The 23997-nt window shown below is 42.4% G+C and overlaps 1 long non-coding RNA gene across 1 annotated transcript in view; it reads right to left on the bottom strand.

Moving 5' to 3' along the window:
• LOC148149741 (uncharacterized) overlaps positions 1 to 23997 on the bottom strand; it is a 461686-nt gene that overhangs the window by 312817 nt on the left and 124872 nt on the right. The window contains exons 2-3 of the long non-coding RNA XR_015757412.1: positions 6266 to 6421; positions 3962 to 5498 (exon numbers count right to left, since the gene is read on the bottom strand). This is a non-coding gene — a long non-coding RNA (uncharacterized LOC148149741). Of the gene's footprint in view, positions 5499 to 6265; positions 6422 to 23997 lie in introns of the transcript that reaches the window.

Below are 23997 nucleotides of genomic sequence, written 5' to 3'. Positions count from 1 at the left end.
GAACCCATCTCCTGCACTCCTGCCCTAACCTCTCCCACAACAAAAGTAGAATCCTTCTGGTTCTTAAGACCATAAGATATAGGAGCAGAATTATGCTATTTGATCCATCAAGCCTGCTCCACTATTCAATCATGACTGCCAGAGAAAGTGGTGGAGTCTAGTACAATTACAACATTTTAAAATTTACAACATTTAAAACGGATCTGGATGCGACATGAATAAGAAGAGTTTTGAGGGATATGGTCCAAGGGCTGGTAAATAGGACTGGATTAGGTTAGGATATCTGGTTGGCATGGACGGGTTGGACCGAAGGATCTGGTTCCATGCTTATATCTCTATGAGTCTATATCTTTCTCAACCCCATCCTCCTACCATCTCACGATAACCCTTGATCATCTTATAAATCAAAAACCTATTTCAGTCAACCTTAAACATAGTCAACAACTTGGCCTCAATTGCCTTTCGTGACAATGAGCTCCACAGATTAACCACCCTCTGGCTGAAGAATTTCCTTCTAAGGTCAGTTCTAAAGGGTCAGCCCTTCACCCCAAGTCTCTCCTATTGGAGGAAACATCTTCCCCATGTCCACTCTATCCAGGCCTCTCAGTATTCTGTACGTTCCAATCAAATTCCCACTCATCCTTCTAAACTCTATCCAGTACAGACCCAGAGTTGTCAACCACTCCTCATATGACAAGTCCTTCACCCTCAGGATCATTCTTGTAAATCTCCCCTGGACCTCCTCCAATGCCAACACATCCTTCCTTAGATATGGGGCCCAAAATTGTTCATGATATTGCAAATGCAATCTATCACAGTCATATACAGCCTCAGCAATACATCAATGCTCTTGTATTCTAGCCCTCTTGAAATGAATGCTAACCTTCAATTTGACTTCCTAACCACCAACTAAACCGATGTCAACTTTAAGTGATGTCCTGAATTAAGTCTCCCAAGTCTTCCAAGCTTCAGATTTCTAAAGCTTTTCTCCATTTAAAAAAATAGTCTACACCTCTATTCTTCGTCCCAACATGCATTACCTCACATTTTCCCATATTATATTCCATCTGCCACTTCTTTGCCCAATTTTCAAGCTTCTGCAATGTTCCTACTTCCTCAATGCTAGCTGCCCCTCCACCTATCTTTGTATCATCTGCAAACCTAGCAATAATGCTATTGGTTCCTTTGTCTAGATTGTTAATGTATAATGGGAATTGCTGTGGACCCAACACCGACCCTTGCAGAACTCCACTAGTCACCATTTGACACTGCAAAGACTCTTCGTCCTCACTCTCTACCCTCTGCCAGTCAGCCAATCCTCTATCCACGCCTGTACCTTGCCCCTAACATCATGGCCTCTTATTTAGCAGTCTCCTTTGTAGCAATTTGTCAAAGCCCTTCTGCAAATCCAAATCTGTTTCATCCGTTGTCTAACCTGTTGATTATTTCCTCAAAGAACTCTAACAGATTTGTCAGGCATGACCTCCCATTGTCAAAGCCATGCTGACTCAATGCACTTCCAAGTGCTCCACAATCTTATTCTCACAAATGGACTCTGAAATCTTACCAACTAATTTCCTGTCTTCTCCCTCCATTCTTTTTTAAACAGGTAATTACATTATCCATTCTCCAGTCCTCTGGCACCCTCCCTGACATTCCCTGCAGTGATTCCTCAAAGATCACCATGAATGCCTCCATAATCTCCTCAGCAATCTCCTCCAGAACTCTGGGGTGAAGTCCATCCGTTCTAGATGATTTATCGGCCTTCAGACTTTTCAACTTTCCCAGCAGCTTCTCCTTAGGGATGGCCACTATACTCACCTCTGCCCCCTGACTCTCTTGAAGTTCTGGTATGCTATTGGTATCGTCCACCATGAAGACTGATAGAAAGTACCCATTCAGTTCCTCCACTATTTCTTTGTTCCCGTTACTATTTCTACAGTCCTCACTTGCCACCCCATCCAAAAGATTATTAGCAAAGGATTATAAGCTGCCATTTTAATCATCTCCAACAAGATGCCATGACCAGACACCTCTTCTCCTCCCCTCCTTTGTCAGCATTCTGCAGGGACCATTCCCTCCAGGACATCTTGGTTCACTCCTCCTCCATTCCCAACACTTCCTCACACTCACAGCATTTTCCCATGCAATTGCAGAAGCTGTAATACCTGTTTATCTCTTCCCTCCTCACCATCTAAGGTGAAACTGTGATTGACCTGTACTTCACTCTACATATTCCACTGTATTCTCTGTTCACAGTGTGATGTCTTTTACACTGGGGAAATGAAATGCAGACTAGGTGACTGCTTTGCAGAATGCCTGTGCTCTGTCCATAAAAATGACCTAGACCTCCAGATGCTTGCCACTTTAACACACCACCATGTTCCCACACCAACATTTCTGCCACAGTGTTCCAGTAAGCCTCAGTGCAAGCTCAAAGAACAACATCTCACCCTCCGCTTGGGGGCCTGCAGTCACTGAGACTCAACATTGAGTTCAATAATTTGAAAGTCTGATTCTGGCCATCCATTTTTTTAACCCACCCTCACACCTAGCCCTGTTATGACATGTGTTGTTTTTCACACAGATAGCCATTTTCCCCATTCTTAGACCTATTATCACATTGTATGGTTTACTTTACACACAGACTACCTATTTTCTGCCAACCTCAGCTCTCATTCTCATTTATTCAGCTTCTCTTCTGTCCTGCCCTGCCATCCATAATCCCCTTGTTTACCTATCCCCTTCATATCTCACTTCCTCTGAGTTCCATTTCTAACTATCCACTCAACCCTCCTTTCCCCTCACCCTCCAAGTTCATCTTCAACATTAATAACAGTTTTCCTAGCTAATAACAATAGTTATGAAGAGTCACCAGACTCAAAACATGAACTCGGCTTTCTCCCCACAGATGCTGCCAGACTTGTTGAGTTTCGCCAGTATATTCTATTTTTGCTTCAGATCTCTCTCATCTGCAGTTCTTTGTTTCATTTTAGCATGAGATATGTTGCCTGTACAGATTTATTTATTTCTAAACATTATTTTGCCAGTATAATCTAACTTGACAAGTCCCCTCATTAAAAAATAGTTGACAGAGTTCCAGATAATGTTATCAATTCTTGACAAGGTGATCAAACTTGCAAAACGTTACTCAAGGGGTTTTTTTCTGTTCAATAGAACAGCCTCTCGTATTTGAACAGTTTCATTTGTGATTTTTTTGTAATGCTTTCCAAACATGTGTTAAGACTGCAAAAGCTACATCTATAAGATGTGGATGGTGTATTGCGGTTAAAGTAATAGTACTGATATCTATCACCCATCTCAAAACCATTCATCATCTGTTGAGGAATGGCATGGAAAATGCTTCAACACTTAACATTTGACCTGTTCAGTTATTACCTGACTACTCTGTGACAATTACAAATGCTGTTATGGCTATGCCTTGAAGATGACCAGATATATAACAATCCACTATTGGCAGAAATGGAATAGAGACTGCATTTTCTTTTCAACAAAACATTCTTTGCTACCCAAATCTTTTTGTACTTTTGCTACCTCTTCAGCTAGCCTTTCCTATAACATGTGTTTATTGTCTCCTCTGCCTTAAGCCAAGCTTAACCCTGATTACTTTCATGTGTATCAACCCTGTGCCTTAACTGGTGCTGACTATTTATCTTGGATTTTCTACCAAGAAAAAAAGCATTGCAATACAGCTGCATTGTGCTGCACTTACCCATGAGGGGATGTGTTTTCCCTAAATACACTGTTGATTTCCTCTTTATGTTGGTGGACTTTCTAATTTAAAAAAAAACTTGGCTGCGCTCAGGGCTAGAGATTGATTAATGCATGATTTAATTTCCTCTTTAAAATTAGAAACAGGACTCGGCATGATGGCTAATAATTTTCATTCGCTGTGCTGCCCTGTTTGTTCTAGCAGTCTAATTAAGGCTCAGTTCCCATGGCTGATTAGACAGATCCTACATCTGACTGCAGTTTGCAGATAATGCTCCAAGGCAGGAACTCATGCTTATTTGCAGTAAATCAGAAAAGTCTGCAGATGAACAACAAGGTTTTTCTCCTTTAATTAGAGGAATTGGAATGTCTTATGTGTAATGATACAGCATAATTTCGCAATAAGTGTCAGCTGCAGTCAAAGCATGACGACCCAGGTTTGCTACACTTGGGAATTTGTATGTGTGTCCGATTGGTTTTTGTTCATTAATACAATCAAGTGAAAGCAATTCAAAACAACATTTCTTGTTGGAATAGTGTCTGTTTGCCTTTTTCACTGACACAACTTATCTCAATCCCAACAAAAAAACTTGCTGCTTAATTTGTACAAATACTGAACCTGATCAATGGGTGTCTTTTTCATCATTTGAAGCAAGTTGGAATAGTTTTTCTGATGCGGTGCAATTTGCCAATTCAGGCACGAATTGCACCCAAAACTGCGATTGTTTTCCTTGTGTATACACCAATGGCAAACCTTGCCATGAATCGGCTGAATAGGGCAATCTCTTAGAACATAATTATTTTAAAGAAAAATTGTTTTAGAAATATCCCTTATTATATTTAAATGGTCATGTGCAATTAATGCAGTTTGACTAATACAGCCGAAAATGGGCTTATCAAAAAAATCTGTAATCATAAAGGATGCCACAGTCTTATCAGATCATAGGGCTGCTCTCTTATTAGAGAGATAGCTGGTGGTGGTCTAATCTGAGGACCACCATGCCTCAGATGAAGGGAAAGGTTGAGAAAGAGAGTTCTTCATGGTAACATCTGCTGGTGGGGGAATTGAATTCATGAGGTTAGTGTCAGTCTGCATTGAAAACCTGTCAACCAGCCAACAGACCTAACCACAGTTTCATGGATGGGGCCAAATTGCAGCACAATTTTATGTTACTCAAACATAAAAACTTAGTTGTACTGAATGCAAATTGGACTTTAAATTGTGTTAGTCTTTTTTGCACATGTTTTTGTTTGATAGACCAATGTCCATATATTGAATTCGACAACAAGAGACTTTTTGAGATTTGTAAGGGTTTCATTGTACATATTGGTTTAGCACAAATACCAGTTTCCACCTTTCCCTCCTGTATCGATTCCTTCCAGAAACCATCCCCCAGAGCACGAAACCAGATTTTTGTTTTAATTTATGAACTCACCACCTAATCACCCAATCACCAAAGTAAGCAAATAACTAACATTGTCCACCAATGGTAGTGTAGCACTAATAAAAGGAGAAAGGTAAGAACTCAAGGGAGGGAACAAAGTCAAAATAACATTGGGGGAGATAATGTACCCTAGCAACCTCTCTAAAAGTTTTGAGACTGCTGGTGGCCACCACTCCAAGGGTGCCCAGTCTCCAATGTACTGCAGAAGAGAGCCAGGCAGTCAGGAATTATAACCCCACCACTGCATGATGTCCGAATCTGTCAATGGCAACTTCAGTCAGACCCATGAGGATGTCCTCCGACTTGCCCAACTCCATTGGGCTGAAGAGAAAAAAAAAGAACAATAACAGTCCTTTAAAAAAGAAAACAGGAGGAACAATGTACCACAGCACACACAGACATTATTGATGGACTCCACAGCACTGCTGAATAAACGTTAAGCTGGAAGTCCATGAACACTTTAATTTACAATTGTACGGGTCTCCTGCAGGCAGCAGCCTCCACTCTATGTCCCTAATGTAAAGCAGGAGGACTCCCAACAACACAAAGACTCATGAGCATCACCTCCTGTCAATCTTTGAGAAGCTGTTGGAGATTTCAACACTGACAGTTTTATTCATTTAGGACATGTATTTGCTGAAGAAACCAATACCAATGATCAGAAGCTCTGAGCCATTATGTTTTATTTCCTTGTGTGCTCAAGAAGGATATAACTCAATGCTGTCAGTGACCAAAACGTATTTGGTGTGGGAACATTTGAAAGAAAATTTCAAAGTGTTGGGACATGATAGTTGGGTCCCAGTAGGATGGTAAAGAATTACATGCAAAGAGAAAAGAAAAATAAAGTTTTTCAAATTACAATCTTGTTCTGTACGTTGTGAAATGATTTGGAATCAATATTTTTCAAACCTGAATGATAGAAATCTTTACGTAAGATTGATTTGGAGGTGCCGGTGTTGGACTGGAGTGTACAAAGTTAAAAACCACACAAACTGAACAAGAGATGTAACAAACAATCCATGTTTTTTTACAAAAATAATTTCAGTTGCATCACACTGTAAACCTTTGCTATAAATTCTGTTTCTTACCGAACTTATACTCCATTCCATGGGCAGCTCAGTGGTTAGCCCTGGTACGTCATGTCACCAGGGACCCGGGTTTGATTCCCACTTCAGGCGACTGTGTGGAGTTTGCACATTCTCTCCAGGTCTGCATGGGTTTCCTCTGGGTGCTCCAGCTTCCTCCTACAATCAAAATCCAAAGATGTGCAGATTAGGGGAATTGGCTCTGCTATATTGCCCACAGTGTTAGGTGCATTAGTCAGGGGTAAATGTAAGGTAGGGCAATGGGTCTGGGTGGATTACTCTTTGGAGGGTGGTCTGGACTTGTTGGGCCAAATGGCCTGTAGGTAATCTAAAAAAAAAAACACCTGATGAAGAAGCAGTGCTCTGGAAGCTAGTGCTTCCACTATAACCTGGTGTTGTGTGATTTTTAACTCTATGTAAGAAGCATTAAATCATGGCATCTTATTTTATATTTTTTTTCTTGTGACTCCAGGTATAGAAATAAACAGAACATAGAACTGAGGATGCTGGAGATCTAAAACAAAAATAGAAATTTCTGGAGAAACTCAGCAGGTCTATCAGCAGTGGGAAGAAAGCAATGTTGACGCTTTGAGTCCTGTGACTCCTCATCAAAACATGAGACATTAATAAATAAATGTACTTGTTCATTTCCCATACCATAATTAATTAATTAAATAAATCTGTGCTTCCAATATAGAAGGGGAAATAATTTCCATTTTGCATTATGGTGATAAGGAGTTATCTTCCCAGGCATGCTATGTATTGTTTTTCTGTGGCATTATCTTTAGTGTTTATGGACATACATGTCCTGTTCTCTCTGTATCTCAGTTTTTGCTTTGCAATTAGGCACAGAAGTCAGCTAGATGACATTGAACTACTGTACTTGTTCACAAATGAAAGTAGTTCCTAGGTGGTGAGGTACAGTGGTATCATTTGCTGCTGTTTGATCCTGCATCATTTTCTTGGATTGTGTCACCACGGCTTGCCATTGCTTTCCTTTTCAGCAGCAGGGTGGGGAGGCACACCCCAAGTCTCCATCAATTGGACTGAGTTTCACACCTGTACTGTTGGCATTATTCTGAACAACATGCTAACTATCTAGGCATACCAGTCTCGCAGATATTATATTAATAGAAAAGTAGGGCTTTTAAAAACTATTTTATAAACTGAAGCATGTGCATACGTTATCACTCTCTCTATTGTAGGCAAGAGTTTTTCTTACAAATATTAAGATATTTTTAGAAGTTGCTAAATTGACAAACCATGTGTATTTTTTCTGTTCTATTTCTCTGTTATAAAAACAATAAAATATATTTTGTGACTCAACAGTAACATATTTTACGTTCAGAGAGGTTGGTTCACCCATTATTGGGGATGTAGGATTCAATTATGAGGACAAACAAATTTCAGGTAATATTGAACAAAGCAGCATAATTCCTTCTTTATTAATCTGGCATTTAATCCATACATCAACGGACGCATGAGGGGCTTGGTTATTATGCTGCTGGTAAAGTCAATGACGAGCTTGTCTACTCTTTTCCAGCTCAGTTTGCAACCATTTAATGATCTTTGGACCAATAGGTGCCGTGAGATGAGATTCCCCCTATCCCAACTCACTGTCTTGGGAATAAGTCCTGCCTTCTCTCGGGGCTGCTAATCAACTGGGGGCACCCTGTAACTGTCAATAGGATTCAATGTGAGAATAAGTGAGGAGCAATTGTGGAGAGGGTTGAGGCAGACAGAATAAGGAGGAAGAGGAAACACGGGGTGGGAAGATTGTATGGTGGAGTGGGGAGCAGCTAGGAGGGAGGTGTGTGGAGGCACCTCTGACAGGCAGAGAGAGCCTGTAAAAGAACTATTTCTGAAATTGCCTAGCCAGCAGCCTAAATAGTAAATGCAGCTATGTTGCAAATTTGGAGCAGGCCTCTTATGCCACTTTGTTATTTGGGTTGAACTGAGAAATAAGAAAGGGATGATCACCTTATTGGGTTAGTCAGCAGGAAATTGAGAAACAAATTTGGAAGGAGATTTCAGTTATCTGTAAGAATAATAGGGATTATGGTAGGAGGTTTTAACTTTCTAAATATAGAATGGGACTGTCATAGTGTTAAGGGTTTAGATGGAAAAGAATTTATTAAGTGTGTACAAGAAAATTTTCTGATTCAGTATGTGGATGTACCGACTAGAGAAGGTGCAAAACTTGACCTACTCTTGGGAAATAAGACAGGGCAAGTAACTGAGGTGTCAGTGGGGGAGCACATTGGAGCCAGCGACCATAATTGTATTAGCTTTAAAATAGTGATGGAAAAGGATAGACTGGATCTAAAAGTTGAAGTTCTCAACTGGAGAAAGGCTAATTTTGACAAAATGAGCCAAGAACTTTCAAAAGCCATTTGGGGGCAGATTTCACAGTTAAAGGCTGGAAAATGGGAAGTCTTCAAAAATGAGATTATAAGAGCCCAGAGACAGTATTTTCCTGTTGGGGTGAAAGGAAAGGCTGATAGGTGTATGGAATGATGGATGACTAGAGAATTTGAGGGTTTGGTTAAGAAAAAGAAGGAAGCATATGTCAGGTATAGAACGGAGCGATTGAGTGAATCATTAGAAGAGTATAAAGGGAGTAGGAGTGTACTTAAGAGGGAAATCAGGAGGGAAAAAGGGGACATGAGATGGCTTTGACAAATAGAGTTCAGGAGAATCCAAAGGGACTTTATAAATACATTAAGAACTAAAGGGAGAGAATAAGGCTCCTCAAAGATCAGCGAGGTGGCCTTTGTGTGGAGCTGCAGGAGATGGGGGAGATACTACACGAGTACTTTGCATCAGTATTTACTGTGGAAAAGAACACGGAAGATGTTGAATGTAGGGAAGTAGATGGTGACATCTTGAAAAATGTCTATATTACAGAAGAGGGAGTGCTGGATGTTTTGAAATGTATAAAAGTGGATAAATCTCCAGGACCTGATCAGGTGTACCCTAGAACACTGTGGGCAGCTAGGGAAGTGATTGCTGGGCATCTTGCTGAGATATTTGTATCATCGATAGTCACAGGTGAGGTGCCGGAAGACTGGAGGTTGGCTAATGTAGTGCCATTGTTCAAGAAAGTTGGTAAGGATAAGCCAGGGAACTATAGACTGGTGAGTCTGACATCGGTGGTGGGCAAGTTGTTGGAGAGAATCCTGAGGTATTTGGTAAGGCAAGGACTGATTCGGGACAGTGAACATGTCTTTGTGCATGGGAAATCATGTCTCATGATTGAGTTTTTTGAAGAAGTAACAAAGAGGATTGATGAGGGCAGAGTGGTAGATGTGATTTATATGGACTTCAGCAAGGCGTTCGACAAGTTTCCCAATGGGAGAATGGTTAGCAAGGTTAGATCTCATGGAATACAGTGAGAACTAACCATTTGGATACAGAACTGGCTCAGAGGTAGAAGACAGAGAGTGGTGGTGGAGGGTTGCTTTTCAGACTGGAGGCCTGTGACCAGTGGAATGCCACAAGGATCGGTGCTGGTTCCACTACTTTTTGTCATTTACATAAATGACTTGAATGTGAGCGTAAGAGGTACAGTTAGTAAGTTTGCAGATGACACCAAAATTGGAGGTGTAGTGGACAACAAAAAAGGTAACCTCAGATTATAACAGGATCTTGACCAGATGGGCCAATGGGATGAGGAGTGGCAGATGGAGTTTAATTTAGATAAATGCAAGGTGCTGCATTTTGGGAAAGCAAATCAGAACAGCTCTTACACATTTAGTGGTAAGGTCCTAGGGAGTGTTACTGAACAAACAGACGTTGGAATGCAGGTTCATAGCTCCTTGAAAGTGGAGTCGCAGGTAGATAGGATAGTGAAGAAGGCGTTTGGTATTCTTTCCTTTATTGGTCAGAGTATTGAGTATAGGTGTTGGGAGGTCATGTTGCAGCTCTACAGGACATTGGTTTGGCCACATTTGGGATTTTGCATGCAATTCTGGTCTCCTTCCTATTAGAAGAATGTTGTAAGACATGAAAGGGTTCAGAAAAGATTGACAAGGATGTTGCCAAGGTTGGATGATTTGAGTTAAAGGGAGAGACTGAATAGAATGGGACCATTTCCCTAGAGCATCAGAGGCTGAATGGTGACCTTAGAAATGTTTACTAAATCATGAGAGGCATGGATAGGATAAATAGACAAGGTCTTTTCCCTCAGGTGATGTGTCCAGAACTAAAGGGCATAAGTTTAGGGCGAGGGAGAAAGATATAAAAGAGACCTAAGGGGCAGATTTTTCTCACAGAGGGTGGTTTGTGTATGAAATGAATTGGCAGAGGGAGTGGTGGAGGCTGGTACAATTACAGCATTTAAAAGGACAGGTATATAAATAGGAAGGATTTAGAGGGATATGGGCCAGGTGCTGGCAAATGGGACTAGATTAGGTTAGGATATCTGGTCAGCATGGACGTGTTGGACCAAAAGGCCTGTTTCTCTGACTCTATGACTCTAAGTCCTGTGCCTTCTCCACCGCCAAATGCAAGCCACCCAATACCTGGAGGAGGTACGTCTAATCTTCTTCCTTGGGATGCTCCCACCACGCAGCATCAATGACAACTTCCCAGTTTCCTGATCTCCACTAACCCCACCTCATCTCAGATCCAACCCTCCAACTCGGAATTGCCCTCTTGAACTATAGACAATAGACAATAGACAATAGGTGCATGAGTAGGCCATTCAGCCCTTCGAGCCTGCACCGCCATTCAATATAATCATGGCTGATCATTCCTAATCAGTATCCTGTTCCTGCCTTATCTCCATAACCCTTGATTCCACTATCTTTGAGAGTTCTATCCAACTCCTTAAATGAATCCAGAGAGTGGGCCTCCACTGCCCTCTGGGGCAGAGCATTCCACACAGCCACCACTCTCTGGGTGAAGAAGTTTCTCCTCATCTCTGTCCTAAATGGTCTACCCCGTATTTTTAAGCTGTGTCCTCTGGTTCGGCACTCACCCATCAGTGGAAATATGTTTCCTACTGCCAGAGTGTCCAATCCTTTCATAATCTTATACGTCTCAATCAGATCCCCTCTCAATCTTCGAAACTCAAGGGTATACAAGCCCAGTCGCTTCAGTCTTTCAGTGTAAGGTAATCCTGCCATTCCAGGAATTGACCCCGTGAACCTACGCTGCACTCCCTCAATAGCCAGAATGTTTTTTCTCAAATTTGGAGACCAGAATTGCACACAGTACTCCAGGTGTAGTCTCACCAGGGCCCTGTACAGCTGCAGAAGCACCTCTTTGCTTCTATACTCAATTCCTCTTGTTATGAAGGCCAGCATGCTATTAGCCTTCTTCACTACCTGCTGTACCTGCATGCTGGCCTTCATTGACTGGTGTACAAAAACACCCAGATCTCTCTGTACTGCCCCTTTACATAAATTGATTCCATTGAGGTGGTAGTCTGCCTTCCTGTTCTTGCTATCAAAGTGGATAACCATACATTTATCCGCATTAAACTGCATCTGCCATGCATCTGCCCACTCACCTAACTTGTCCAGGTCACCCTGTAATCTCCTAACATCCTCATCACATTTCACCCTGCCACCCAGCTTTGTATCATCAGCAAATTTGCTGATGTTATTGCTGATACCATCTTCTATATCATTAACATATATTGTAAAAAGCTGTGGTCCCAGCACGGATCCCTGCGGTACTCCACTGGTCACTGCCTGCCATTCCGAAATGGAGCCGTTTATCACTACCCTTTGTTTCCTATTAGCCAACCAATTTTCAATCCAATCTAGTACTTTGCCCCCAATACCATGCACCCTAATTTTACTCACTAATCTCCTGTGTGGGACTTTATCAAAAGCTTTCTGAAAGTCCAGGTACACTACATCTACTGGATTTCCCTCGTCCAACTTCATAGTTACATCCTCAAAAAATTCAAGAAGATTAGTCAAGCATGATTTCCCCTTCATAAATCCATGCTGACTCTGTCCTATCCTGTTACTACTATCTAGATGTGCAGTAATTTCATCCTTTATAATAGACTCCATCTTTCCCACCACTGAGGTCAGACTAACTGGTCTATAATTACCTGCTTTCTCTCGCCCACCTTTCTTAAAAAGTGGTATAACATTAGCCACCCTCCAATCCTCAGGAACCGACCCCGAATCTATTGAACTCTGGAAAATAATCACCAACGCATCCATGATTTCCCGGGCCAACTCCTTCAGTACCTGGGATGCAGACCATCAGGCCCCGGAGACTTATCAACCTTCAGACCTAACAGCCTCTCCAACACCAAATCCTGGCAAATATAAATTCCCTTAAGTTCAGGTCCTTCAGCCACTGTTACCTCAGGGAGATTGCTTGTCCTACTTGTCTTACTTGTCCAACTTCCATCCCACCTATCTGCTCCACCCATCCTTCTGTCCTATCAACATCCTCCCCCCAACACCTTTACTTACCTGATGCATTCCCAGCTCCATTCCTTCCATCCCCATCCCCACCCTCCTATTTATCTCTCAGCCCTCTTGCCCCCACCCTCATTCCTGATGAATGACTTATGCCCAAAACGTCGACTCTCCTGCTCCTCGGATGCTGCCTGACCTATTGTGTTTTTCCAATCCCTACTTTTCAACTTCGCCAATGTGTCAGGCCTGAAGAACCTTTAACTGCCGGTGCTGGACTGGGGTGGACAACATTAAAAACTATAGCCTGGTGTTGTGTGATTTTTAACTGATTTTTTCCATAGGTGCTGCCAGACTTGCTGGGTTTCACCAGCATTCTCTGCATTTATTTCAGATTTCCAGAATCTGCAGTATTTTGCTTTTGTTTATATCTGAAAACATGCCCTGCTGAGTGAAGAGCCACAATTGGTCCTGAATTTGGGTTCTCAACATTGGACTGAAAACCACAGAAATATACATTTTTTAAGCACTTTGAACTCAGCACATGAACTAATTCTTTTCTCTTAACTAATGAGAACCGCAGCATATTTCCAGCACTTTCTACTTCGGGCTGCATGGTTGTATTGCTGCCTCACAGTGCCAGGATCCTGGGCTTGAATCCAGCCTTGAGCGACTGTCTGTGTGGCGGTTACACAATCTCCCTGTGTCTGCATGGGTTTTCATTGGGTGCTCCAGTCTCCTCCCACAGTCCAAAAATGTGCAGGTTAGGTGGATTGGCCATGGGAAATTGCCCATAGTGTACAGGGATGTGCAGATAGGTGGATTAGCCATGGGATATGCAGGGTTACAGGATTAGGGTAGGGGCGGTAGGTCTAGGTGGAAGGCTCTTTGGACAGTCAGTGTGGATGTGATGGGCCAAATAGCCTGTTTCCACACCATAGGGATTCTATGATTTACATCTTTCAAATAGCATCACTGTTCCAAGATGGAGGTGGAGTAGGACTCCTGAACTGGAACTCATCCGTTTCTTTTTATTTTCCTCTCTTTTTGTGTTTTTCTTTCTTTATCTATTTTCCTCCCATCTCAGGCAGCATTGACAAAGTCTGGGGTGAAAGCCAATGCGAACTTCCAGCCTCAGCGTGGATTCGAACTCCCAGCCTCAGCGTGGACTTGAACTCCCGGCCTCAGCGTGGACTCGAGCTCCCAGCCTCAGCGTGGACTCGAGCTCCCGGCCTCAGCGTGGACTCGAACTCCCGGCCTCAGCGTGGACTCGAACTCCTGGCCTCAGTGTGGACTCGAACTCCCGGCCTCAGCGTGGACTCGAACTCCCGGCCTCAGCGTGGACTCGAACTCCCGGCCTCAGCGTGGACTCGAACTCCCGGCCTCAGTGTGAACTTGAACTCCCAGCCTCAGTGTGGATTCGAACTCCCGGCCTCAGCGTGGACTCGAACTCCTGGCCTCAGCGTGGACTCGAGCTCCCAGCCTCAGCGTGAACTTGAACTCCCAGCCTCAGCGTGAACTTGAACTCCCGGCCTCGGCATGGACTCGAGCTCCCAGCCTCAGCGTGAACTTGAACTCCCAGCCTCAGCGTGAACTTGAACTCCCGACCTCAGCGTGGACTCGAACTCCCAGCCTCAGCGTGGACTCGAACTCCCGGCCTCAGCGTGGACTCGAACTCCTAGCTTCAGCGTGGACTCGAACTCCTAGCCTCAGCGTGAACTTGAACTTCCAGTCTCAGAGTGGAATCAATCTCCCCGCCCCAGTGTGGACCCAAACTCCCAGTCTCAGAGTGTAATCAAACTCCCGGCCTCAGCGTGAACTTGAACTCCCGCTCTCAGAGTGGAATCGATCTCCCGGCCCCAGTGTGGACCCGAACTCCCGGTCTCAGAATGGAATCAAACTCCCGGCCTCAGCGTGGACTCAAGCTTCCAGTCTCAGTATGGACTCAAACTCCCAGTCTCAACGTGGACTCAAACTCCCGGCCGCAGTGTGGACTCGAACACCCAGTCTCAGAGTGGAATCGATCTCCCGGCCCCAGTGTGGACCCGAAATCCTGGCCTGAGCGTGGAATCAAACTCCTGGCCTCAGCATGGACTCAAACCCCCAGCCCAAGCGTCGACTTGAACTCCTGGTCTCGAACTCCCAGCCCCAGCGTGGACTCGAACTCCTGGTCTCGAACTCCCAGCCCTAGCGTGGACTCGAACTCATGGTCTCGAACTCCCAGCCTCAGAGTGGACTCGAACCCCTAGCCCCAGCGTGAACTTGAACTCCTGGTCTCAGTGACTTGAACTCCCAGCCCAAGCATGGATTCGATCTCCTGGTCTCGAACTCCCAGCCCCAGCGTGGACTCGAATCCCCGGTCTCAGAGTGAACTAGAACTCCTAGCCTTAGGGTAGATTCGAACTCCCAGTCTCAGAGTGGTCTAGAATTCCTGGCTTCAGTGTACACTTGAACTCTCAGTGCTTCCAGCCTCAAATTGTAGCCTGGCATGGTCTGGGTTGGAAGGACTATTAATTTGAACTCTTATTGCTCTATTTTTCTAATTTATTGCTAGATTTTTTTCATTATTTTTCTAATATTTTTTCCCTTAAGAATTTATACATAAAAATCTGTACCTTGCTCCTCAGATGGCACCATAATTGGAAATGTGTAAACTTTTCAGTGTACTTCTTTGCGTACATATGACAATCATGCTAATTCGCTACTGGAGAAAGTAGGGGTTGTGTCATTGCAATGGCCTGCAAATCTTATAACTCGGAAAGTTAAGATAGAACTTTTAACACAATTATAAGGGTGAGGGATCAACCTTAGATAGATACAGCAAATCAAAGTGTAGAATCAAGACTTAAAAGAAAAGCTAAAAATCACACAACACCTGTTGGACTGTAACCTGGTGTTGTGTGATTTTTAACTTTGTACACCCCAGTCCAACACCGACATCTCCATAAGAAAAGAAAAGCAGTAACATTGGAAATGTAGATCAACGAATGACAGGAAAGGAAAGAAAAAACCCTCAGTACGTAGCAACAGTCACAAAGATAACAACAATACAAAGCTAAAGATTATGTTTGAATGAACATAGCATTGATAACAAAGTAAACATATTGATAGTGCACTTTGAGGTAAATATGATCTGGTACAAGCATGATGGACTAAATGACCTCCTTCTACATTACAACACTTGTGTGATACAATCTGATAACCATAACAGGGATATCGCTGTGTGTTGACAAGGAATGAAGTCTGAACATTGAGAATTACATGATTTTGAAAAAGAATAGGAAACTTGGTCAAAGTGGAGGGGTAGCACTATTAATCAAGGATGGCAATGGTGCAATAGGTCGAGACCTTTGTTAAGGATCTAGAATCATTTCAGGCAGAGATAAGGAATAGTTGGGGAAAAAAGACACTTGTCAGAGTGGTCAACAGGCCTTTTAACAGTAACCACAGTGTAGAACAAAACATACAAAAAACAATTGATTATTTGTGATAAAGTAATCATGCGTGATTTTAATCCACATATGAACTAGAAAAAATTGACGTCTATAGCGTTCTTTGTAGATTATTTCTTCGAACAGCGTGTTCTGAAACCAACAAGAGAGATGGTTATGCAAAACAAAGGCATTGCAAGATTGCAGCAAGCACAATGTGATTGAATTTTACACTCAATTTGAAGGGGAGAAGAGTCACAAATATTTTGACTTAAATAATACAACTATGTGGGTATGAAAGCTGAGCTTGCTAAAGTGAACTGTGACATTAGACAAAGGGATAGATCAATAAAGAGTAAAGTCATCACAGTCCTGATCTCTCATTGAAGAGAGACTACTGATGGTGGTTTAACCTGAGTGTCACTACTCCTCAGCTGAGGGGGGTGGGGGAAGGGAGTTGAAAAGAAAAGCCTAACATGGTAACCTGGGCAGCACAGAAGTTGATGGCATTATTTTGCATTATAAATAAATTTACTGGCCAACTGAGCTAATCTCCGATAGATCAATAGAGAAACAATGACAAACATTTAAGGAAAGAAACTCTGAACGAATCTATTCTGGCTCTGAAGAAAACTGCCAGTGTTATTGGGGGCGGGGTGGGGGGGCATGGAATTGGTGTTGAGGGGAAGACACCCACCATCTGTGGTTAACTAAAGTGAAAATAATTATGTCAAGATGAATAACACATTGAGTGATTGCTCAGAATGTATGGAATGGCAGAGAATCACTTAAAGGTTAATCAAGAGAAAGGATTTAGAGTATGAGAGGAAGCTAGCTAGAAATAACATGTTGCGGGAAGAGTATGTTACAATTTACATCCAAATTGCTATTACTTAGAGAATCATAGAATCTTTACAGTGTGGAACCAGGCTATTAAGCCCATCGAGTCCACACTGACCCTTTAAAGAGCATCCCATCCCCTATCCGATCCCTATCACCCTGCATTTCCCATGGTCCATCCACCGAGCCCACACATCTTGGATTGTGGGAGGAAACCAGAGCACCCAGAGGAAACTCATGCAGCCATGAGGAGAATGTGCAAATTCTACATAGATCATTCCCTGAGGGTGGAATCGAGTCCAGGTTTTTGGCATTTGAGATGGCAGTGCTGCCTACTGAGCCACCATGCTGCCCTTGAGTACTTGAGTACAGAGACACAAGTACCTGTGATTGTAACTAATGTGGATATCAGGGCTGCATTAACAGTTTATTGAATTCTTCAGTACTTTTGCGCACTTATATTCATTCATTGGGTGTGGACATTGCTAACTAGATCAGCATTTATTGCCCATCACTACTAGCCTTTGAAATGTTGGAGGTGAGCAGCCTTCTTGAACCGTTACTATTCACTCACAATGTGCACTCGTAATGCTGTTAGGGAGGAAGTTCCAGGATTTTGACCCAGCAACAATGAAGGAATGGTAATGAAGGAATATTTAGGCACTTGTCCTTCTGGATGGTTGTGGTTGTGGGTTTGGAAGGCATTGTCAAAGAATCCTTGATGAATATCTGCAGTGCATCGTGTAAATGGTGTACATTGCTCCTACTGTGCATCAGTGACAGAGGGAAGGAAAATGCATGGATGTGATGACAATCAAGTGGGCTGCTTTGTCCTGAATGATATCAATGTCCTGAAGAAGGGTTAATGCCCGAAACGTCGATTCTCCTGTTCCCTAGATGCTGCCTGACCTGCTGCGCTTTTCCAGCAACACATTTCCATCTCTGATCTCCAGCATCTGCAGACCTCACTTTCTCCTGAATGATATCAAGCTACTTGAGTGTTTGGAGCTGCACTCATAGGCCCGTGTGAATTATTCTATCATATCCCTATATGGTTTCTTAAAGATGATGGAAAGACTTTGGGGAGTCAACAGATAAGTTACTTAGTGAAGGATTCCTACCCCCTGACCTGCTGTTTTGGACACAGTATTTGTATGACTAGTGCAGTTCAACTTCATATCCACGGTAGCTTCCTAGATAATGATAGTGGAGGATTTAGTGATGGTAATGTCATTGAATGTCAATTAAAGATAGTTAGACTCTTTCTTGTTGGAGATGGTCATTCCTTGGTATTTGTTTCCAAAAATTATTACTTGTACTTGTTAGTACAAACCTGGATTTGGTAGTGGACAGCTTCAGTATCTGAGGAAATGCAAATGATACTGAACGTTGTGCAATCTTTGGGGAGAAATTCCTAATTCTGACCTTAGGATGGAGGAAGGTTATTGATGAAATTGCTGAAGATGTTTGGGCCTAGGATACTAGCCTGAGGAACTCCTGCAAAGATGTCCTGGAGCTGAAGTGACTGACCCCAAGAATCACAACCATCTTCCTTGATGCCATGTAACACTCCAATGGAGAGATTTCCCTCAAGTCCCATCAGCTCTAGTTTTGCTGGGACTCCCTGATACCACATACAGTCAAAGGTAACCTTGATGTCAATGGCATCCATTCTCACCTCACTTCTGCAGTTCAAGTCTTTGATCCATGTCTGAACCAAGGCAAAAATGAGATTGAGAGCTGAGTGGACCTGTAAGAACCCAAACTGAATGCCAGAATCATATTATTGCTAAGTAGTCAATGAGGTCAGTGAATTGCAAAAACCACTTCCAAAGTATTCGGATGCCCTCCTATGCTGCATCCCCCTTATATTTGGAATTTCCCATTTCTCTGTCATTATGCCCTCTGCACCTCAGCGTAAAGCATTCCATTCCCACATTTGAAATACCCACTTGATAACTACGTTTGATGTTTGCTGCCCCAGCCTCCAGGACTGACTGTGACTGATTCACCTGGACTGATTTATGAGAATGAAATGTGTTTAATCCCTGAGCTGAGATTGGGCGAAGACCTTAAGTGACTATGGTGGTACAAAATGCCTGACAATAATCTCCCTTTACTCCATTAAACACTGTTCCACTTTGACTTTCAGACATGGCCATTTGGCTGAAGCACATTAGTGTGATTGCCTCATTAGTTGCTGGCACACACTGTAGAGGTGACATTTGCATTGAAAGGAGTAGTACAGCAACATGTCCACTCCCCTTGACTGTTCAGTGCTGACAACCATGACAAGCTGCCTGCTCTTCTGCTTTTGCTAAGAATCATGTTAAGACAGAAATGCAGTCAGCTTGTAGATTCTCAGTGCAGCAGCAGTATGTTAAAAGCCAAGACACTGATAGAGAGCAATGTGAGGTAAGTTGTTGATGAGCTCCGAAGTGTAACAATGCTGACAAGCTTTGTGTGTAATCCTCTGACTGGCCGTGATGATGTGGTGAGACTGGTGTTTTACAAATACCAACTTCCATGGACAAAGGGTTGCTGCACATGGAGTTTGCTGTGAGATTTTGGTGAATGGACCTTAAAATGGAGGCCCAGAGAAACAAGTGATGAACTTTATCTACCTGGTTACTGCTGTCACTTCAAGTAAGGAATTTGCACTGTCTATTTTCTCATGAGTGCATGGGTGAATCATGAGCTACTTGGAAGTGAGCCGAGATGAGCAATAATGAGGTGCATTTATATGTTTTTTTTATAGAAATAAGATGACTACAGATTGCTGATGAGATTCTCATCCAGCCATTGAAACCTTAAAACTGGAGACCTTTTTTTCTCAAGAAGTCGCGAATAAGACTTTTTTCATTCTCACAATATCCTCCGACATTTCTTGCCATTGCCCACACTGTTCAAGGGCTGGAATTCCACACAAAGTAATTATTGAAAAGATTGTTGTTTACTTACATTCATCTGTAATATTACCCTCATCTGTTTATTTTTAATTTTGTGGTGACCTTTAGCTGGTTAAACTGTCTTGGTCAAGAGGTGGGGAGCCATAACTGCATAACAGTATTTAAAATGTAAATAGAACAAAACCTGGAAAATCTTAGCTCCTTCCTTGCAACTACAATGCCAAAGACTGACAACTCTTCAGATACTGAAAACAAAAAGCATAGTGTGTGAGCCAACAGACGTACATATATGAAAGGCACAGTTTCAGATGAATCCCACAAGTGCTAGCTTTAGCAAGGGCTCAGGATTCAGTAATTGTGAACCGTCAAACTTCAAAAAGATGTTGGGCAGAATATTCCCATCCCTAAACAATATTGGGTGTGGTAAGAAATTTGGGAAAATCAGATGAGATTGTGATCATGTCCCAATTCAAGACTTAAAAGTTGCATTTTTCCACTGAGTCCCAAACCTCTGTAGTTGTCAGCATGGAGGCCTTGCTGAGATGGTAGGGGTTGGACGTTGGGGTGGGTGAGAGCGAGTGAGGGAAGATGTTGTATGCAATAGTGACAGTGGTAGAGCGTGATCCTTGGTGGAAGATGGCTACAGTAGCAGTGACAAAGTGAGAGAAGATAGTGGTTCTTAACGTATTGGAGCAGAGAAGATTATTGACCTGTGTGTGACATTGATAGCCATTAATCCTGACCATGGGGACTGCACTGGCCCAGGCAGCAACCTCAGACCAGGCCTGCAGGATCTGATATCACAGTCATCTTTGCCAATCCTGGGTGAGGAGGATGCCCCTCCTCCGCACCATCACATCAACAAGGACCAGGTTATTATCTGCAAAGCAGGATGCCCATTTCCCCTTGTCTTCCAAATCTGAGTCAAATGTATCCAAATATCCAGGGTAGCTCTAGACTGCCAGTCCTTGACCAAGTGTACAATAGCCTTTTAAAGATGGCACCTTTAGTATCCCATGCTTTCCCTGCAGTGGCGAGAACTCCTGCCCACTATGAGTGGGAGGATTGAGCTGGCATCAAATGAGAAAATCCATTAGGCCTTGCAGAGACGAGCTTTCCTTAAAACTCAGTGAAACTGACAATTAGCCAATTTCTTGTAAGATTCAGCCTGCTACCCTTATAGAATTTAGTGTGGAGACCAAGGTTTTTATATATGAATTAGTCCAGAAAAAAACTTTGATGCATTTCGACCAAGTGAAACAAATTAAGCCAAAAATGCAGGAGCTCTGAGGTGTTAGTTGCACTCTTTAAACAATAATTGATATGTCACAGCTGTAACACCTGTGCTTTTAGTGCAAAGCCCCAAGATCTTACTATACACATGCTGACTCATTTACACTCGGAATGCATGTAAAAAAATCATGTTAATGGGGCTCAGCCCTTCCAATCATCTTTGGACAGTCTGGGTTCACAAGCCTTTCTTGTGTTTGTCACTTCATCAAAGCAGCCTTATTCCAGCATTGAAGGCCACTGCCTCATTTATACTTTAGCCCCAGTGTTGTTCCTCATCTGACATCAGAATGATCTGATTCACTATTTTTCCTATTTTCAGGTGGAGCTGATCCCAGGACAAGACAAATCACAATGAACAATCCTCTGAAGAGAGGGAAATAAAGAGAAAATATCTGAGTTGGCAACTCCAACTGGGAGTTTCACCTGCCAGATGTTCAGATCTAAATTTAAGACCTGTGCTTGAGATTGTTTTAAAGGTTATTATTTAAAATGATTGGAAAATCACACCAACTTGAATGAGCTCAATAGAAATGTTTTGCATTTTTCTGCATTTTCCAAGTGCACTCCATAATTCTGTAGTTGGATTTAAGTGATCCATTTTTTTTCAATAGTCTAGAAATGTAGTGAAAACCTCAGAGCAACTTCATGCTGAATCTATGGTATGATGCTTTATTTGTAAGACTGGCTAGGAACCAGCTGAAGGCACAACTTGCTTCCGGTTTCTCACTGAGTACATTGCAGAAGATGCAAAGATTTTCCAACCACCAGATGGAATTTCTGCCTTAGCTGATCATCACTCTAAGCAGCCCAGATGTTGAACTGAATTCAGGAATGAGACATAAAATGGTTCAAACCTTTCTGTTCCTCCTCAATCTTACCCCAACACTAACTCAGCCTCCTTCCATGCTCTTGCTAAACTTTACTAAGTCCAGGAGCGAAGAGCAGGTACACCCCAAAGGAGGTTTTAGAATTTGCAGATATTGGTGTCAGTTTTGGTTCTTGGCAAAAGCCAATGGCTACTGCTTCTGGCCACTCAATGACATCAATGGAAGGCCCAACTGACTTTCACACTCGGACTTGATCTAGAGTTCATACAGCACTCTGCCATGCAACATTGATCTTGTTGCTGATAGGCAGAAAAGGAGGATTCAGAAGGATGGGGTGGGTGAATTAATGGAGAAGCAGATTGAACTGAAACTGAAAGCATACATCAAGAAAGCTTCAAACATAATGAAGTTAACATTATTGTGGGACCTTTTCCTAACTAGATTCAACTGCAATATGGGATCCTTTAAAGCAGCACTGAAAATGGTTACCTCACAATTATTATAATCCATGATGCATGAACGGATTGAGGACGTATTAATTGCACTAAATTGTTGAATTGAGAAAGCTATTTGTTTATACTCATTGGATCATGAGACTTTCAATTTAATGTAAAAATTAGACTTCTGCCTGTTTTCGGTTGGATAGATGCTCAAAAATTGCAGTTAGTTGATACTTTTCAAGTGTTTTTCATTTTATTCCTGCAAAACAGACTGGATATGGATATTTTCACTTCTTGAGTGGTTGTGAAGTTGCTCTGCACTGCTGTGTGGTACTGAGTTGTACAGATTAAAACTAAAAATGTCCAGTGCTTGACCCAAATCAATCCTGATTTACTTTGTTCCAGCTAAAGTGGTTAAAGAAAAATATTACTTCTGTTGTCACATTTTGTTAAGGTTTTTGTCTTGTACTAGTGGGGCATTTACAAGCATGCCAGTGTATGGGAGGATTAGCATTTCACACTGTTTGAGATGGAGTGCTAATTGGCTACTACATGAACTCTGTTTGCTGTCAGCATAGTTCTTAGCACATTCAGAGTTATTTAGCAAATGTTTTCCAATTACAGAATCACATGTAATGTGCACAGTACTTGCTGAATTTTACAAGGACAGGTTAGTTGATTACCTTCATTGGTGTGAACAGTCAAAGGGAGATGTTATTTGATGTGAGCTGCCACATCTTATGGCATGCAGTCTATATTAGTAGTATCTCACCAGGAACATTCTCAAACATCCCCCAGAGCACCAAGATCAAATCCGTCATGTCATAAAATTCATTCATGTTTATTTCTTATCAAAAGCAGATTATCTCTTTGTTTTAGTAGTTTTACAATTAATTAGCCCTCATTCCAAAGAGGTTAAAAGTTCTGCGGTACTGCGAATTGAAATTCTGAAGTTCCGAATGGGATAATGCAGGCTGGGTTGTGATCCCCTGACTTTCGTCCCAATCCTAGGTAAGGAATCAGAGAAGCAATCATTAATGAAAGACTAGGAACATCCTGAGAGTTCTCTCAACCAGCTCCCATGTGATCCCTCATTTAACTACACATTGATAAGACAATGGGAATCTTAAAGGGGCACTGAATTGTGTGGGCTATGCAAGATTTGGGCAGAATCATACAAGGAAGGTAAATGCCACAGTACCAAACCTCAAACAAATGTGATCAGGGGGAAGAGTGTTTGAAAACACAGCATCGCGCAATCAGAATTGGGATTTGCACTGGGTGCTCCTGCAGATCTGACTCCATCTGAGAAACTTCAGCTGTCTTCAGTATTGCAGCTTAAAAAGCTAATAAATAGGTACTTCACTTGAAACTCATCCTTGATTATTTCAACATACACACATGCAAAAGTTGAATGAAGACAGGATCACACTTGGTCCTTGCACATGCTCAGACATATCCACTTAGGCAAGGAAGCAGGAGGTTTTCAGTGTGCTTATAAATACCAGTTGGTCTAGAGCTGGACTATCTATACACATGCACTAGAATAATATGTTTCATCTAAAGTGCAGTGATAAGTGAAATGCATTTCCTTGCACAAAAATTCCAA

The sequence above is a fragment of the Chiloscyllium plagiosum genome, unplaced genomic scaffold (genome assembly GCF_037043375.1).
Source record: "Chiloscyllium plagiosum isolate Xiang-an unplaced genomic scaffold, Cpla_swu_hap1 HiC_scaffold_6, whole genome shotgun sequence".
NCBI classification, from domain to species: Eukaryota; Metazoa; Chordata; class Chondrichthyes; order Orectolobiformes; family Hemiscylliidae; genus Chiloscyllium; species Chiloscyllium plagiosum.
This window is presented reverse-complemented; position numbering and strand designations above follow the sequence as displayed.